This window comes from Parasteatoda tepidariorum, chromosome 7, assembly GCF_982258835.1.
Source record: "Parasteatoda tepidariorum strain Cologne lab strain chromosome 7, Ptep-v5.0, whole genome shotgun sequence".
Lineage (NCBI taxonomy): Eukaryota > Metazoa > Arthropoda > Arachnida > Araneae > Theridiidae > Parasteatoda > Parasteatoda tepidariorum.
Genome location: NC_141761.1, coordinates 32,746,263 through 32,753,533, shown reverse-complemented (window position 1 = coordinate 32,753,533; position 7,271 = coordinate 32,746,263).

The window sequence follows — 7,271 nt, the reverse complement described above, 5'->3', positions numbered from 1 at the left end:
TGACAAAGAAGTTTCAACTAAAAGAGGTCCTATCATTTAACATTTGGCGTAATAGATATGATTTTTGAGTTCATTCGATCACTTTACAGTTCCGCGTTTCGTTAACTCACTGACTCACTGCAATAAAAATAAAATATTAATACACATTTTTAAGATGACGTTTTTCAAAGTGTTTTTTTTTTTTAATTCTATTTCTTCATAAAACATTGGCGTAGCTGGAGTACAAAGAGTAAAAAATTTCGGTTAAATTATCATACTCTATGATAATAGTATTTTTAGGTTTAAAAAAAAAAATAAAAAATAAAAACTTAATTTTGGTATTACAAATTAAAATATACGGTATTTAAACCACTCGTTTGTTAATTTTTCCGTTCGCATGGTAACGGTTTACCGGAAATACTAGCTTTCAAAATTATAGTTTTCATTGCCACACATTAAATAAAAACACAAAATTGAAAAGTAAGCTTAACCGAATCAATGGTTTTTATGCCATGGTCTATGGCAGGGGTGTCAAACTCGCGGCCCGAGATGAACATTTTTGCGGCCCAGTCAATATATCCAACGCAAAGTAAAAATGAAATAGAAATGTGAATTAGAAAGGAAACTAGCATATAAAATTATAATATACTTTATTTATAAACTATACGGATCATTTTAAATTGTAATCGCGAAAATGTAAAATTCTAATTGGCTTGCGGCACCTGCCATTCCAGGGATACTGCATCTTATCAAAAATACGCAGAAAGAAATTTCAAATCTTAGAACAGAATTTGAAACAAGGTTTAAAGATTTTAATTCTTTGGAAGACAATTTTTATTTGTTTTCTTCGATTTTCTCAATAAATATAGACTCAGTACCCAGTAATATGCAAATGGAAGTGATTGAGATTCAGTGCGACTCAAATTTGAAGATGAAATTCAATGAAGTGGGTGTGCCTGAATTTTACAAATATTTACCGGCAAGGTTTGAAAATACTCCAAAAATGACATATAAAATTATTTCCATGTTTGGAAGTACTTATCAGTGCGAGCAATTTTTTTTCTGTTATGAATGAAAATAAATCTCCTGTCCGAAACCATATTAATAGCTCTCGTTGGGTCGATTTTGAAAGTACTCGGCCAATAAAATTTCTCCCGAAATAGGAAAGATAGTAGCAGAGAAGAGATGTCAAACAATAATTTTACTTTATATATGCTTATTACAATGTACTATTCAAAATAAAAATATTTGTTTCTGTAAACACTGATTTTTTTCTTAACTTTTTTTTGAGGCCCACCTAAAGTTAAGCATTGTTTATTTGGCCCAAGTTTGCTTTTGAGTTTGACATCCCTGGTCTATGGTATCAAGATAAAATTACCAAATTTTACCACGATTACCAAATTCTATAACATATTACTAAACCTTATTTTATTGTTAATTTTAGCAAAATCATTATTAAATCATCGCTTCGGTAAAAATTACCGAGTCCTAAAAGCATGGTAAATTATACCATTTGACCATACTTTTTTTTCCTTTGTAGGACTTAAAAATAACTAGGTTTCTTCTTTTTTCGATGATTTTCTTTCAACACATGAAGGAGCTCCGCAATCACTGTTCTAAACGTACACATAAGGGAGCTCCGTAATAACCGTTTTAAAGACTAGGTCCGTACTTTAAGGATCAAAAGAATGACGTTATTTTAAAGATTAAAAAAATTAAATGATCGTAGAAAATTTACAAATAAGTAATTCTAAGATATTTTTGAGCGATCAATTTCATAAATGGAACTTAGCAACGATAATCTCTAAAATCTGTTCCACTCATTTAAATGATAATTTCAGCAGGCTTGTTTACTGACTTGGGTTTAATGATTTTTGAAACGCTATACCCTATTGGATTAAAATATAAAATTTTGTACGTTTTTTGAGAAATGTTTAGGAAATATTCAATGAGAAAATATAATGGATGCGTTCATTAGATTTTGAGTTATAATTTTTTTTCTTTCGCACCACGTTTTTTAGATGACCACTTCGTGATTTGTTTAAATTTCCATGTAGTAAATTAAGTACTACTAAGTCTACAGATAAAGAAAAAAAATTTGGCATTTTTAAAAAAAATTTAATTAGTTTTGAAGTTATTGAATTAGTTTGGAAAATGTTTAGAAAAATATAAAGCAGGGTTAACATGATTTTTTTTAATCATAGATTTATTTTAGAAAATATTATAATATTATATAATGTATTATACTTCAGGCTGCGATAATAAACCATTGATACCAAATTTCATTGATAACAAATGTTTTATTCATTTACGGAGAAAAAAATTCTGGCAAAATCATCATGTTGTATGGTAAAGACATTTCTGGGGAAATAAATCAAATTTCTAAGAATTGAACCAAAATATATGATATTTAAACTATTCATATGGTAATTTTACCATTTGCTGTTATTACAATTTACCGAAAATTTTACTTTTAAAAATTATAGTTCTTCTTTCAATATATTTAGTAAAATATACAAATCTCAAAAGGAAATGTAACCAAATATATGGTTTTAGTGCCATGCTCTAAAGTATCGCGAAAAATTACTGAAATAAACTTTAGAGCTGTCATTTATTTTTCCATTTTTTGATATTTTTAACCTTTAACGTCGATGCTTTTTTTAAAAAATAGAATGGTAACAATATGTTTACACTTCTATGGTTTATTTGAAATGGTAGTTTATTTAAAATGGTTGATAGGAGTTAAATGGCTGTTAATTATTTCTTATTCTAATATTATTTCTCATTTATAAAAAGGGTTAAAAGGACAAAAAAGGTGGCTTCAAATGTTTAATTAAATCATCAAATGTTAATTGAACCATATTCTCGTAGTTTTAGCTATACTTTTTTTTAACCTTAAGGACAGAATTAAGGACAAATTTAATGAACTAAGAAACAAAATATCTTTTTTTTTCCGTTCAAGAGCTCAACTTTTAATTTATAGTTTTTCATTATTTATTTCATATCATTTTAATGTGCTCATTGTAGTATACAAAATAATTTGCTGTTTAATTATCAAGGAATATATTTCAATTATACCCATTCAATTCTATACACATTTATGTCAATAAAAGTAATTTTAAACTTATTAAATAAGTAGTTAGGGTATCTACTTGTAAATAAAGAATAAAGACTTGTTCCGCAAATAAATAATTTATTTTTAAAGATGCTTCTGTTTTTAATTAGTTCACACTTGATTCATAGGTGATTCAGTAAAAGGTAAATCAATTGTTGATTCTCTGCTTCTGCAATTCATCAATGTTTTTTTGATTGATAAAATAATAATATTAACTTTCTTATTATTAGTTGTATTAAGAATTTTAGTTACAGTATTGTTATAAATAAGTATTATTTATGCATTTTGTCTGAAATTTCGTTGCTAAAAGCGAAAATATTTTTTTTAAAAATTGATTGAAATAAAAAAATCCAATGTCGAATAACAAAACATAAATTGTTAAACAAAACATAACTTTTATTATTCATGATAAAATGCCTCAATATTTTGACCAGGACCGCGCGCCCCTGATCGCAGAAATTTAACGTATTATTTGGATAAGAGAATATCAGTTAGCTTTTCCTTCATAGTTAAAATTTAAAACATTCTTAAATCCTTTCATGAATTGAAAGTAATTTCTCAATTCCACTTTTTCTTAAAATTCTGGAAATTTTGGGATTCAATTTAAATGATATTATGCCACAAAGCATAACAGAAGTTGAACGTGTATGTTGGATAAATAATAATGGAATTGTATGTAGGTAAAAATGACTTTAGTTATACCTATAAAAAAGAATTTCTACCTATTTTCGGTTTAATTAAAGACATTATTGTAACCGATATTGCTTTTTTTTTCTCTATTCCTTCTGATACTGTGTATTTTAATTAGCATTATTATGGATACATGGTCTCATTGACCTCTGAACCCAGTGACCTGGTCTCATTGACCTCTGAGTTTTGTGAAACTAACTAATTCCAACAATCATAAACTCAACATTTACAGATGAACAATTTATAGGTGTAATTTTTTAATGCAAGTTTCTTTTTAAATGTTTTTTTAAATGCTATTGGTACTATTTTTATCCGAGCTATTAATCTTCAACATAAACAGATTTATTATTCATTACGGAGAAATAATTCGTCATTAAACATTAATTAGAGTTCATAACTTCGGATCTTCCGAACTTTCCGATTATTTAGATACCTTTTTCATAGGGACAGTTTTTCATAATATTATTTATAGTTATATACTGTTCCAAACATGCAGATGATTCTCTTTTCAGTTGTTAATACTTCTGTATTTTTAAATAATTGTCCGTTGTATAGTAAATGTAAAAGTGATTTAAATCGTGCTCCTGTGCATTTTTTAATGACAAAAATCGTCATTGAAATGTTAATAATAATAAACAAAATCAAATATAGATTTTTTTTATTTAATTTAAACTTTGGATAAGAGAATAACAGTTATCTCATTCCAGTAATATCACCGTCATTTTATAGCATCGAAAAACAGACTTGTTGAAGTTTTGTATGCTGTTTTAATGTTCGCTCCCTTAAACTAGACAGATAAAAATACACTTTTTCTTATGTAACTTTACAAAAGAATTTGCTTATAACTAAGATGAAAACTTTTTTGATTCTTTAATTTCAGAGATGTACTTAAGTTCCCTGCATAAAAATATTTAATTATTGAAAAAATTTTGGATCACCATACATTTTTCACTTAGTTTTAAACTTTTTAGTGATGATATTTTACTTATATGCTAGCATAATTTCTACTCTTAATCTTCCAATAAATCGAATGAAAACAGACTTAATTCATCTCTGTTATTTAATTTTACAAGAGATTAGAAGAAAATTTTCGTATTGAATACGCGATCCTCAGAACGCATGCAAAACGAAATAGTTTTTTATTGAGTACCGTATATTATATATATATATATATATATATATATATATACTATTGCTCGAGGAAGGCAAGCTCTGTCACCAATAATTGGTAAGACGGTATGCGACACCATATCACCGTTTATGTTTAAAATGTCTGCAGTCATTTTAGAAAATATCAAAAATAAATCTTAAATAATTGCTTAAATAAAAAATCTTAATGATAATTCGTAACTAAGTTTTCATTTCTATAAAAATACAAAATTATTTTTAATAAAAACTTAACGTATAATTAACTATTCAACACTACTTTAGACATCATTAACATTACATTAATAGACGTCAACATTACTTAAGACAACCTAACAAAATGAATATAAATAAATACTTAACGGATAACTAACTTTTTAACAATACTTATATTATTACTTCATAAGATAACCTAACAAAATGTGTAATAATTATAGTGTTGCAAATAGATAGAGTAATACACAAGTTTATGGTGCCGCATAAGAGAAAAATATCTATATATAAATAATAGAGCAATTAAAATTATCCAATTCAGTATATATTATCAAAATGTGCAGTGAAAAAAATACGTAAATCTTATTATCCTGTTTATTTTCATAGGGAAACGTACAGTTACAAGGAGGCTCAAAAATTAAGCCATCAAACAAATAGGGAAAGCTGTCGTTATATTTTCCTCATTAAAATCTATCAACCACGCGTAACATTATCGCTACAACAAAACGGTAGTAATAAAATGAGGAATATAAATGACATTCATCCAATATATTTCCTTTCTACTCATTCACACGTTTTTCCATCATTGTTTCAAATTCAATTAAATATTTTTTTTTCCGTTTTCATTTTCAGTCATTTCGTTTTTACTTTCATCATTTCAGTGAAAATAAAACTCGATTGCGACTCCCTGCAGAAGTTTATAATTATTCTTTTACTTTTAACTGTTTATTTACCAAATTATTTTTTCTTTAAAAAATATCAAAAATGAGCGAAACTTTTTTGTCCCATTAAATAATATCTATTTTCCTTGTAGACTAATACTTTTTTCTAATATTCAATATTATTTTCTAATTTTTCATTAAATTTTTAATTTGGAACTCACACTACATTATAACATTTTAATTAAAATTAAGCTTTCAATACTTTGTTTTATAACTAGTTTAAAATACTAATGAAGCAATAAAAAAAGTTATGAACGATTTACTTGTAAAATTGATCGAGATAGCTTAGAATTTAGAAATCGTAAAATGACATTCTCGAACGAACTATCAACAACTAAATAGTTCCGTAGGTGTGTTATCACCTAGTAATGTCGAACAGAAAGACATAATAAAGAGACAGACAAGCTCCAATGGGATATTTTGGTCTTTTTCGATGTTATATGGATATAATATTAGTGAGACTTAAGTCCCGTTGGTACATAAAGGGTAAAACAAGTGTAATGTTTTGCAAATATACAATTCCACGGAATTTTTAATAAATATTGTACATTTTTCAATAAGCAAATCCAAATTAAGAAGATCATTATCTTTTATGGATTCATCTGGAAATTTCAAAAGAGAATAAACTATTCACCATCCATCCAAAAAAAAAAAAAAATTAAAAGTAACCCTACCAGTTGTCTTGAGGTCCTTTTCTGATGTCATAGCAATGAGGTGACTATTTCTTTTTTTGACGTTCCGTGGTTTGTATATTCTCGGAATACTCAGTTGCTTTGAATTTAATTTTTGTCTCGCGTTTTTGAGAAAAAAATGTGTTCTTCACATTTTAAAATATCAGATGAAGATGTGAGAAAAAGTTCTTTGGGAAATTATAAAACATAGATATGCAATTACTTGATTGGTGAGATGCGAATTTATGCAATTTAGTTCACATCAGCAGAAATTATGCTAACGGAAGTTGAAACAACCTCTACAAGTATTGCCCCCTACTGTGGAGAACATGAAACACAGTCGGGAATAAGGTGAATAGAACGAATTAAAAAGTTATAATTGTTTAGAAAACATTTCTAGATGGAGTAACTTGATAAGCTTTATTTTAACCCAGAGGTCGCCAAAGTGGTCTATATAGACCCCCAGGGGTCTATTTAGCAAAAGCGGGGGTCGATCTGAGCCAGGGGGTCGAATGGGGGTCGATCCGAATCGGAAGGGTCGATTTGGGGTCAAAGAAAAAACAGTTCTTAATACGCAAATCACACATACCTAATTGAGTATGTAAAATTTGTGATTTTTTTTATAATTGACTTAGCATCAGACATTTATAACAAACAAATGAAACGATTCCTATGTGTCTTCTATGCGAAAAAACTTTTGGAAATGACTGCATGAAACAGTCAAAAATGAAAGAT